The sequence below is a fragment of the Aptenodytes forsteri genome, unplaced genomic scaffold, assembly GCF_000699145.1.
Source record: "Aptenodytes forsteri isolate BGI_AS27 unplaced genomic scaffold, ASM69914v1 Scaffold76, whole genome shotgun sequence".
In the NCBI taxonomy this organism is placed as follows: Eukaryota; Metazoa; Chordata; class Aves; order Sphenisciformes; family Spheniscidae; genus Aptenodytes; species Aptenodytes forsteri.
The window spans coordinates 5,796,534-5,808,999 of record NW_008794444.1 but is presented as its reverse complement, the minus strand read 5'-3'; the positions used below and the strand labels follow the sequence as shown (position 1 = coordinate 5,808,999).

General features: G+C 45.7%; 2 long non-coding RNA genes across 3 annotated transcripts; one reads left to right on the top strand and one right to left on the bottom strand.

The window, feature by feature from the left end:
• Positions 1-1,293: 1,293 nt before the first annotated feature.
• On the bottom strand, positions 1,294-4,185 carry LOC103907649. Its single transcript, XR_658103.2, has 2 exons — positions 3,934-4,185; positions 1,294-2,164 (listed from the first exon to the last, which is right to left on the bottom strand). It is a non-coding gene; the product is annotated as an uncharacterized LOC103907649 (long non-coding RNA).
• Positions 4,186-7,031: 2,846 nt separating this feature from the next.
• On the top strand, positions 7,032-9,984 carry LOC103907648. Of its 2 annotated transcripts, none has more exons than XR_658102.2 (3): positions 7,032-7,262; positions 7,732-7,877; positions 9,690-9,984. It is a non-coding gene; the product is annotated as an uncharacterized LOC103907648 (long non-coding RNA). The 2 variants fall into 2 exon arrangements; XR_658101.2 differs by having other exon boundaries at positions 7,703-7,877.
• The last annotated feature ends 2,482 nt before the right edge of the window (positions 9,985-12,466 follow it).

Here is a 12,466-nt window from a genome sequence, read left to right as displayed (position 1 = left end):
CCAACAGATGAGGGGTCCTACAACAAGGCAGCTTCCACTAATGGTGGGACCTGAAAAGGAGAAACAGCTCTTCAGAGCCAATTACAAAATCGGATTCCAGTGAAACCCTGGAGGAAAGGGCTGGCTTGGCAGTGACAACAGAGAAAGAAAAGGCTGGATACGCACCAATGTTGAAACCTGAGCAGAGACTTATCACAAAAGCACCACCTACCAACCAGCTTCACTCTCAGCATCTCTGCAGTCTGCTCAGGGCACCAAATACTCAGGTTAGACACTAGACAAAGGCTGCCTTAAATTCAAGTACTTTGTGGGAATTTCCATACAGTAGCATCTGATGTTCTATGTATACACAGGAGATACTTCAGGAAATTTAGCTCAATTGAAGGGGTATTTTTAGTGCATGGATGACCCAGAGAAAAACATGACAAGACTAACAGCGTTACTGACAAAAAGCAGCTGAGCCAGGACGGCACGCACCTCTTCAGTCACATCCCGAGTACAGGACAGCAGCAGGGGCAAGCCACATAAAGTACTTATACAGTCTGAGATAGGAAATGTAAAATGAAAAATACTTCACCCAAAAAAGTGAAATCAGATTTTGCTTTTTATAGGGCACAAGGCTTTGTTTTTTATCTTTTAATGTAGATTTATTCTGGCAAAGAAAAAAGAGTCTGATAGGATGACACAGTACTTTAAAATTATACATTGCCTCACATGCCCCTCACATGCATGTTCTGCATGCATATGGCACAGGATATATTTAACACGATACTGTTACTTGATGCTTTCAAACATCTGAATTCCAAATCTTGCTGTGCCCAAAGTGTTAATTGCTGCAGCTGAACAGTATTTTCTGTTGATGTGTTGCAGCAGCTAGTATGCAGGACAATTTTTACACGGAAGGGAACAATATGAAGTAAAATTTGATTTGTGATTTGTTTGTGAAGTATTTGATGTCCAAGATTTATATTTTTTTAATGTTAAAGTTATCTACTCCGCATTGGGACCAGGGTTTGGAGCGATGCCACGAGCCCTGAGTGAACTCAGGCTGGTGCAGAACAGCCCATCTGTTTAGCAACACCACAAGCTTTGCTCTTTCCTGGCTCCTCACCCAGCAAGCCAAGTTCAAAGTGTCTGGCCTGATTAGGCCAACAGCAGCTGTGCCTTTGGCCACTTTTTGAAAAGATAAGAGCACCCAAAGCGAAAGTGACTGATCATCCCAAATCACATGCCGATGCGCTAGATGCAAACTTCATCGAGAAACCCTGTCCAAGGACAGCATGTTTGTAAGAACACAGGCAGAAGGTTTAATAAAAGATCTTTACAATAGGAAGCTGCAATATGTTTGTTTCCCCCCCAAATTATCTGAAAAAATCAAATATATTTAATGAAAATATTCTAGCAATTTCAAAGAAATGTGGCAGTCATAGTCAGGCATGAACAGGGTTGTTATACTTTTTCTGAGACACTTAACGCACTATAAAAGGCACTTCAGCATGAAAGACACTCCATCTCTACTGACGAGTCACAGACAACCTTGAGACAGAAAGTGCTGAGTTTTAGCGCTACCAGCTCAGAAAACCGAATCTGTTGATTTCCATTCCTGAGGACGGGCTGAGTATACCAGCAGGAGCAAAGAGAGTCCACTGCATCTTAGCAATGAAGCTGCACCTTGAAACTGCCATCCTGATTCTCATCTCCACGAAAAAACACAAGGACAACCTTTCATTTAACACATGAGTAACGCCCATCAGTAGTGAGCTCCATCACGTCTGCTGCCAGTGATCAATGAAGGAGCACGACAGCCCCAGAAGTAGGGCTGGGAGTGCAGGGCACGAGCCCAGAGCTGGGACCTGGACCTCGGACAGATCCCCTGTGTCCCGTTGACTGCCAGGCGAGACCCCTCTCCTTCTGTCCAGCCCTTGTTCCTGCTCAGCTTGGCTCATCGCTTCGCTGCTGTGAGTTGCAGGTGGGTGCAGGAGCTCCTGACTGGTCGTAGGGAACGTGACCCCTGCAGCAACGCAAGCTGAGAGTATCTCCTGTCCTCCACCTTTGCCTAGGAACAGCATTAGATGTGCAATTTGGGGTTGATTAATAGCTCAGGAAGGAGATTTATGGACCTTGTCAGAATTCTTTCTACCCATCCATCTGTCATGCCAGGAACCTAAATAAAAAAAAAAATTAGGTTAATACAGTGCTTCTTATACTCCTGTAATGCAAAATGCCACATTTACAGAGTTAGAGGCAGGGTGCTGGATGTCCCACGCGTGCTCAGCCGCAGTCTTCAGAGTGGGAGAGGGAAGAGCAGGGGGCAGTGGCACAGGGACAGTACATCCCCCACCGCTGTCCATGCAGGACGGGATGTGGCCCATTGCCTGTCACGTCTCCTTGGTCGTAGCTCCTGAGATAGCGTCCCTCCTCCTCACATGGCTCTCAGTCCCGCTCCCCGCCAGCCTCCTGGGCTCAGCCCCAAGCCCAGGGCTGAGCCTTGAGACCCCGCTGCCATCCCACACCCAGGCTGCACCACCTCCTGCTTGGCTCTGCTTAAGCAAAGCCTGTGGGACATGATGCTTAGGAGGGGACATGATGCTTAGGAGGGGACATGGGAGCTCTGTAAACGGCAGCGCTGCCCCCAGACTTCTTCCTGCAGTCGTTGGTGCGGGAGCAATAAAACCTCATTACTTTTGCAGTGAGGAATGGGCAGTAATGGAGGCAGCTGTTAAAGCAATACCCAGAGCTTTATTCGATGCAGAGTGACACCAACAGGCACATGGAAAATACTAATCCACCATAACAAGAAAAGGTCGTGCTCTGCAGACGTTTTATTCTCAGTGCCTGGATACCCTTGTTAACACATTCAGCACATTCGCCCCATGGTGCATGCTCCTGTGAACCAAAATGCTAGGAGAAACTCGGAATTAATACATGCAAATTGTATTACATTTTCCCTGCACATAAAGCTGTTTTTTTCCTTCAGTTATAAAGAAATCTGAACAAATAATTTTGGGGGAAAAAAAAAAAAATCACCATGTTTCGTTCTTTCATTCTTTTAGAAAGGGGAGAGGTTCAACCAAGCAGCAGCAAGGAAAGGCAGTATTTCAGTGCAGGAGCAAATGACCTCCTGAGGGACTCAGGAGCAAGCAGAAACAATTCTTTCCCTGCTCTGGAGATACATCTTTTTTTCAGTCATTGCACTCAGGCCCTTATGAGGAAGATATTTGGTATATCAGCGCCTTCAGTCCTTTGTCCATGGCTTATTTTTTCACTCCTCTACAAAGCTTTTTCAAGAAGAAAACTTCTTTTCTTGTGCTTTTCGATAACACAGTCTCAGGGGAGTGGTATTGCTCCAGGGATGATATTTTTGTGTGCTCCAAACCCCACAATATGGTGCTTGGTTTTGCCTTATTTGCATGTTATAAAGGTGTTATTGAGTGGGGAATTTAGTGCTCCAACTCAATCCTTAGTGTTTTTCCATCCTCTGTGCATATGCAATAATTTGTACTCTAAGAGATGTGCAGTGACCTCTTTTTTTCATGCGAGAAATGTTTTCATTAAAAATAAAATAGCAGATACATCAAGACATTTCCTCTTGTAAAGCCTCATGTTCTGAATGTAAAATAGGAATAGCCAATCTCTACAATGTTTTCTTATCATGCTATGCAGCTAAAAATGAGAGAGCAAGTGAGACAGAGGGAGGTTGGGTTATTGCATAACACAAATAAAACAAACTTTATAGGCGGCCCTATAATTTCCATAAATAGATAATTAATCGTAGTAATAGTAACACCACCACCAATAATAAAATCTTTGAATCGTATTCTTTGTTTCAACATAGTATTGAAACAATTCAGGGAACAAGTCAAGATTTCCAAGAGCCCGTGGTCACAGCAGAGAACACTGCAGCAAAGCCAAGGCTGCCCTGGCTCAGCTTACCTGGGACCCAGCTGCATCTGTCGCCCGTCTTGCCTCCGCTCCCCCGGCTGCCGTCGGGTTCAAAGAGAGACCTGAGGTCTGGCAAGCCTGTTGCTCTCTGCAGGACTGGTGCATTGCCATTGCCAGCACAAACACAGAAATAAGACAATTTACTAAATAAGTCTTTAGTCTGAGTATGCGAGAGGCAGCAAATGCATTCGAAGACGGCAATGTGAAGCAGCTTGCAGGGAGTGTTTGCAGGACAGAGGGACTGGGGACTGGGACTTGGCTCGGTGCTTACTTTAAATACATGACTCATTCCACCGAGGCCCAACAGCAATACGTATATGCTTAAAGTGAAATATTTTTTTATAATCTATACCAAATCAGGACCTGCATACAATTTAGGAACAAAAAGCTCCATTTTTGTAGCTATTCACTGTGGGCCTTACATTACATTCTTTTTTAGCTGAAGGTATGCAGTCTCATTTGCACTGTGAATATTTATAACTGTGAATTTAAATGATCTCTTTCTCAGTAAAGAAGCTTAATAGTCTAAGGCTGGTTAAATCATTTGCCGGAAAATATTCACAATGTGAACACAAAATAGGAGCAAAAACTATCAAAACAAATTCACGGAGACATTCAAAAGAGCACATACAGCATACATATCAGTTCATTTGATCAGCTATTGTCTTACTGGTGTACTGACTAAAGCAGAACTCAGAAAGCATGAAAATTAGTTATTTCCACCATCTTGAGGAAACGACATTAGTATGCTGACACTAAACTCGTGGCTTCTGTAACTAATATGCCTTGTTGGTTACAAATTGCGTTTGAAATATTCTGAAATGTTAGAGTTGGCTGAATTACCAAAAACCAGAATTGTTAATATTTTTACAAATAGAAGCTGTCAGGTTTGTTCAAGATGATTCACAAATTCATACCACTCTTTATCTGACAGAATTCAGATCACTGCCAAATAATGGGCATAATAGCTCACAAGTCCCAGAATTTTCCATTAATTTACAGTAAATAATAATTCAGCTGAAAAGTCATACTGCTAATTACTCTGATTTAAAGAGCATTTCAATTACCTAATTGAAGAACAGAAATAGTGCACTCAATTTAGGTGGTCAGTCACAGTTCAGAAATAATGAATAGTAAATGATTAATACACAGCACAGAAACAGTCATAGTCTGAAAATTATTCCTTTGAATAATTTAGTGGATAGTTGGCAACAATGGACACTTGCAATCAATTAAAGGAGCTGGCTGCAAACTTCACATTGGAATAATGCTTCCACGGAAAGTGCAGATTTTCACAACATTTTACCCAAAATGGTTTTGGTCCCCTAGGAAGGTCACACAGATGTTTTATTGCAGGCTTCTTTACCCCAGACCCCTGTGTTTTCCTTTTTCTTTTTTTTTTCCTAATTGATAGGAGGCAAAATGTCGCGCATCAGCCAGCTAAACTTTTAGTAGCATTTCCATACCAATTTGTTGTCTTGGTGCTGTTGTGCCAGTGCAGGGTGGGTGCCAGGCTGGAGGATGCATCCGGGGCTGCCAAAGACGTGATGGGGAGCTGGGGAGAGCCAGGCTGCACCTGGCAAGGGGGGTCTGAGAAGGCGTCTGGCAAGAGGTCTCGTGGAGAAAGGTGACAGCCAGAAACAGAATCCGAATTATGAGGAAAATACTGCAACGCGCAGAGCAGCGAGTGCAGAGCTTCTCCTGACTCGATGGCTGCCCTTTGGCTTGATCTGGGAAAGGGAAACTCCCCTCTCCTGGGCGAAGAGGCTGATGCTGCTTTTCCTGACCATTTCGTGCCAGTGTGCCTCTGGAATATTGAAATGCCACTGCTGTGTTGCAAGAGGGTATTTTGCTTTCTAACAGAGCAGAAACCTGGATTATTATGGCCATATGTTGCCATGTGGCAGCCTGAACTGGCCCGTGGAAACAGGGCATGGTGCATGGGAGGTCTAAATACCCGCTTCCAGTTCAGTTGCTGGGGAGGGAGATTTGTGTCTGCGAGTGGTGGCATTCGTGTTTGCATGCTGTGATTTGTGGCATCACATCTGGACTAGACCACAGAAACTGCTGGAAGCCAAATGTGAGTTCAGGTAGACAGTGCCAGCCCCAGCACGTCCTGCCCCCTTCAGCAGCGGTGGTCATGGGTTGGGGGTGTGGGTGTGGGTGTGTGTCTTAGCACCGACCTGCCCCTTCAGCAGTGGTGGTCATGGGTTGGGTGTGTGGGGGTGTGGGTGTGCGTGTGTGTCTTTTTTGTCCTTTGAGCTTTATGAAAGTCAAAGTGTAGATACTCTGGGCTGCATGAAAAGCAACATTAAACCCAGTCAGTTTGCTCCAACTTTACAAATTTTTGGAGAAGAAATATGTTTTTATCCCAAAATAAAAATCTGCTGCAAGCAGGAGAGGAGGGTAGCTGAGGACTGGGAAAATGAACAAGTCCCCCCCTGGGCTGGTGAGCAGGCAACTCCCAGTGGAGATGCTCACGCAGTCCTGCAAGCCCTCGTGCGCTGGGCTGGTATCTGGGACCATGTACGAGGACATCCCCGACTCAGGCAGGAACTGAAGGAGCACTTTTTGTATCTTACGTGCAAATGACAAAATGACCCAGTATGAATAGGTCAAATAAGCACCGTGCCGTTTCCACGCAGACCCAGCCAGTCCTACCTGGCCCACCTGCACAGACGGTCCCATCCGCTCATGATGGAGCATCTCCCCACGGGGTTTACTCCATCCCCAGCTGAGCCGTCCACGAGCCGGGTCACCCATGGTGGCACGCCTGTGGCCGTGAGCCCCAGAGCAGCACTTCCAGGGCTCCCCAGCTCCTGGCTGGGGGCACAAGCGCAGAGGAAGCACTGCCAGAGCCCACAACATCATGAGAGACCCCCTGTGCCCCCGTGCCCCGCCACGTCCCCGCCGTGCCCTGGTGCCCGGGCCAGCCGCCAGCCCTAGCCAGCAGAAGAGTGGCAGCATCGCACAGCAGCTGCCGTGGGCACACTCCAGCGTCTTTAATTTTGGAAACACGGCATGCCAGTGTTTCTAAAACAGCTCTTATTTTTTTTCCAGATAGTGTTTGCAAAGGGATGTTTACACAGGCACACGCGTCGATGGGATGGGGCTGTGGCCACCCTGACGTCTCCCGTGGCCTGGGAGGGTCAGAGCTGGGCTGCAGCGAGGAGGGAAGGACGAAGGAGACTGACCTGCTCCCTGCAACCCCCCTCTGAAGGGGCTCGGCTTTCTCTGCAGCGAGATCCCTGGTCTGGGCTCAGACTGCCGAGAAAAGCGCAGAGTGGCGAGAAAGAGCTGTGAGAAAACCTGTAAGCAAGGTGAGAAAAGTGAAATTACAAAGATTGCAAATTGCTGGTGAGCAGTTCCAACAACTACGTACCATCAAAATTGAAATAAATGTGGTGTTTATTTGCCATATGTACCAGCCGATGGCTCGTGCGTACTTGGACATGTTAAAATGCACTGTGTGTGCAGGAGGAGCAGCCCTCCCTGGGGCAGAGCCGGCGGGCGCCATCGGTCTCAGCAGCTCGGATGCACACCACTGCTTACAGGCAGGGGCTATGGCTGACCCATCACTCAAAACACCACGAGAAAGAAATGCAGAAGTGATCTATCTATTGTGTCATTTTGTAATTGCTAATTTAATTATTCCTGTTCCATATTGAGTCTTTTCTTAATGTGGTTTAATTAGAATATTCCATTATTAAATGCACAGAATGCAAACAAAATGCACTCAAACCCCTTCTTTTCCCATCAGTTTTCCATTTCAATTTTCCAGTCTAAAAGTAAGAAAAAAAAAGAAACCATCACCTTTGCTGTCAGTGCTGTGTATGGGGTCGCCTGAACCGGCAGGCTGGAAAACCATCTTTGAATGTAAAATGGTGAAAATTGGAGAGAAGATGGCTGCCATCGGAGAGGGCTGCTGTTATTCAGTAGGTGACTATTTGTTTTCATATAAAACAACACTTTTGAAAAGCGTGAAAAAATAAAAGACCACTTTCTAACTCTGTTGGAAGTGATAAATTTTCAAAATGCCAAATATGTTAAGGGAAAGAGCTCTAGGGAAGTGAGAGGAATGTATGTGTTTTAGCCACAAAATACCTTTCCCTACAAGCACTGTAAAATGCTGGGAAGTAATCAGTTTGTCGTAATTAATATACTTGAAGCTATAAACATTTCAGAAAGTGTGAATTGCTGTTTAACTCCAAGTCCCATTTAGCTGATGCCGTACAGCTGCTTTTTTTAGGAATGCTTAGTGTCAGTCCTTTAATTAGAGGTGTGAACCTTGCTCCGGGCTCACCCCGTCTGCCCCGGGACGCTGCCGCCGCTGCCGGCATCCCAGTCCCGGGAGGCTGGCGAGGGCTGGAGGCACACACCAGTCATCCCCCCTCATGGCCTGAGACTTTGATAGTTGGACATCAGTCATGAAACCTTAATAAGTAACCGAATAATAAACTTAGTCAGTAAACAAATTAAATAATAATTAATTACTTAAATAACATAAATAGAAAACAAATAAGTAAATAAATACAAATCTACATATTCTTAATTAACCAAACTAACCATTAGTAACTAAGCATTCGTAACTAAAGCACAAAATGAAGGCAAAGAGATGAACTAAAATTGTTCTGAAAATAGCTTCATTCAGTGAAAAGTGACCTTCAGATTAGTGAAAATACATTCAAGAATCTTGTTACATCTCCCGACCCTTCCCAGGGAAAAGAGAGGGACCTTCCCAGGGAAAAGAGAGGGGGGGAGGGAAAACCTTATAGCAGAAATGTTCCATGACAACTACTCAAAAATAATAACAATAAAAAATTTATTCTGAAACTACATTTTAAATCAGAGTGTACCAAATTTCCATTCAAAATGTGAATGTAAGAAAATAAAGCCAAAAGCACACCATGTTTTGTCTCAGTGAAAGCAAACCAGAAGCGTCCCAGCTGCTCAGCACTGTGAAGCAAACCAGAAGCGTCCCAGCTGCTCAGCGCTGTGGGTGAGACTTACAAATTCTGTTCTTTTCACCACTAAGTCAGATAACCGGGTATTGTTGTTATCTGTCTGTATTTTCCCTTCCTTCAGAATTTGTACAAATTATTTGCTGTTGCAACTCCCAGTGATAATAAGCTGTACAGTTTAATTACATGTTGTATGAAATTATTCCCATTTGTCAGTTTTCATATTCCCACATAAGAAATTCTGCTCAAACAAGCCATACCTTCCAGAAAAGGGATCTTTTAAGACTTTTATCTTGATCACCTACCTCGTTATTGTTTAAATATTGTTGCAGATAGGTTGACATGTCAAGGTAGCGGTGCCATTGCTGGCTGAAACTGTGTGCTTTGCAGGGTCCCCGTGCAGCCAGCCCAGCTGGAGCGAGTGGCTGGCACAAGGCAGCACGTATTAGGACTTACAGAGGAAAAGATGAACTTCATAAAAAATTGGAGGTTTTGTAACATTTGGCCTCAGTGCATGCACGGATCTTCTCCAGTGTGAGCGCAGCAAAGAACAGGGTGGGAAACTCTGGAGGCGCAACCACCGGCTGATACCAAGAGTGGTGAAGTAAAGAGGAATGAAAGGTACTGATGGAACGCAGAATATTTGAGTGAGCTTCCTCTCTGTGCAATTTCATGAAACACCGTGGAAAACACCTACCGTAGGGACGAACAGTATGAGACCTGCTCTTTACCCAGCCACAGTTTCCCATCCACACCAGTGTCCTTTTCATTGCTTCTGTTCTGCAGCCCAGATGTTTTATGTCCCACCACCCCGAGTCCTGGCAGGGAGCAGAGTGGTAACCCTCGCTTGAGCTCTGCCGCCGTGGCACCACCGCACCGTATCAGCGGGTGAGCCACCAATCCTTAAGTGCTCAGAAGTCAAACGCTAAAACTTGGGATGACCAGAAGACAGCTTCCTGTGAAGAATGCAAGAACAAGATATATCTGAAGTCTATACGCAATAGATAAAAATATTTGCTCAGAAGCAGGAGTTTTGTGGGTTTTGTCATGGTGTAAGAATAAATGACTACGAGTATGAGCACACTAATCCTTTTCATGCTATTGCTGCTCCTTGGTCTCTGTCTAATCCACTTAAGCAGAAAAACAAGCAGACATGACTCCGGCAGTGGTGGGGACTCAGTTCCCACCATTGCCATTTCTTCCTCCTTGGTGGAACTTCTTCTGCATGGGTCATTTCTGAAGTGACTCCTACTGAAGGAGGTGTTTCTGTGTCCCTTAAACACGTGGGGACAGGATGAGGTGGCCTCCTCCGGCCCGACCCCTCTCTTGGGATGACAGAAGTGTTGGCACTCACTTGCCTTTTGGCCCTCCAAGCTGCCACGCAGCCCCATGGACGTCGTGCAAGAAGGTTCCTAGCCACTAAAGTGTCACAAGAAATGTAAGCACCATTTTTCACACAGGCACCCTGCTGCCTTTTGCATGAGTCACAGGAAAGCTGGAAATGCACCGTGTTTAGAAATCTTTTTTGTCTTTGAGGTACCAAAGGCCCTGGCAGCACTCATGGCATATCTTAGCTCAGTTCTGTAAAGTTGAGGAGAGCCTTGACTGCCTGTGCCTTAATATTATTTAGAAACTGGCACAGCTGATGCTGGAGGTGCAGTGCTGTTATGAGTCACCACGTGAGGAAAACCAACCTGACAATCAATTCGGCTTTTTATTTGCTACTTACACTGATGTGCCAGAGACAGGTATGCAAGGAATCAGGCAAAAAGTATGTTTTAATTTAACATGCTGTCAGAAAATAGCTCTGCCCTCCCCTTCCTGCTGGTAGCAGGGCTCTGCCGGGACTCCCCTCCTTGCCAGAGGAGTGCTGCCCACTGCACCCCGGAGTGGGGCTAATGGGGACGATTTCTGCTGGGGCTGTGCCAGCCCCTGATGACTCTCAAGCAGCCCCCGGGGGTTCATACATCTGTGTCTAATATAGCCAGCACTTTCACAGGGCCTCTTTCAGTCATTTAATAAAGTATATTATTAGCTGTTCTTCACAGTAAAACTCTTCTTCTCTTTGCCATCCTGAGTCCCCTCAATTGCTACCGGAGATACTGCCTCTCCCCAGCAAAGCAGGATGTCTTGAATCTCAGGCACAGGCAGAAGGTGAGTCCCTCCCCGGACAGCAATGTTTCAGCAGTTTGTCAGTTTGGATAAGAGCTGTTCCCAGCCCCCAAGCAGAGGGGAGGTCGAAGGGGGATGAAAGGTTTCCAGACCCTTCCTGGTTGTCCTCGGCTTTGGGCCGAGGGTGGTGACCACCTGGGGCACCGGTTCACCCATCTCAAGGGGCTCATGGCTTCTCAGTGGACCTGTTTTCTGGAAGAGTTAGAATAGTCCTTCTCAGCTCAGATTATTCAGGTTCTCATTGCAAATATTTACCTTTACAGGGGCACTTTAAATTTTCCCCTCTCTCTTTTTTTCCTCCCCCTACAGTTTTTATTTTACAAAAACCCCAGCTATTCTCCCTCCTGATTGTTTCCATCTAACACCAGACCTTGCAACTCACAGTTCTGAAATGAAGCTCATGATTAATAATTCTCTAGTAACTAATGACTACGTGGTTCTTGGGGTGGATTGCTCTCCACGATCCAGATCACTGGCTCTGTAGCTCCTTCTTCTTCACACTAGAAAAGCAGACCACGTTCAGCCACAAAGATTAGGGAAAGCCATCAGAGATACTGATTGAAATGTACGAGAAAACCCATCTATTTCCAGCCTATGGTGCCGTACAGGTCACTTTTGTTCTGGAACGACAGAAACCTCTTGCCATGCCTGAGCGGTGCCAAGCATGTCGGGTATTTAGATAAAACAGGACGGAGAGACTGTTACTACCTTCCACCTGCGATGCGCTAAGGGGGAGCCTTGGGAGGTCTCGGGCAATGCTAATCACTCGGTGAGAATCAGGAGCCCATCCTACCTGCTCAGCAGCGGTGGCTTGTCCGGACGCAGGCTGGGGGTGCCAGGAAGGGAGACCCCTCCCCAAACGCACCCACACAGCGACGAGCGACCAGAGGGAGCTGCTGAATAAAGGATAGGAGCCAGTTAATTGAATCCAGTGTTAATCTTGAAATGTTCTTGTTCCACCTAACAGCTCTCCTGGTTCCTGATTCACCACCATGCTTAAACTCTAATGACACTGGTTGCTTTGAGACTTCAAGTAAGGAAATTTTAATAAAAGCTTGACTTGATGTTATTCCACTACAAGCTCTGCGCTGAATTAAACATAAGGCTGAGGAGATATGTTGACAGTACATCAGCATGAAGTCCTGCTGGCCGCTGTTGAATATGGGTAAATAGTTTTATGTCATTTTCTTTAAGGCTCATTTCCAGCTTTCAATCAGTCTCACGTATAACATGGATGAAGTGCTGTGCAAGGCATCTTATCATGGCCAGTTGTCTGAAATGTGGGGATATGGCTAATTTTGAGAAATGAATCACTTGTCTTTCCCGTTTTCATCATTACAGTGCTAGCCTATGCTGAAATACAGGCATTCAGCCAGAGTATACTGTGCCTA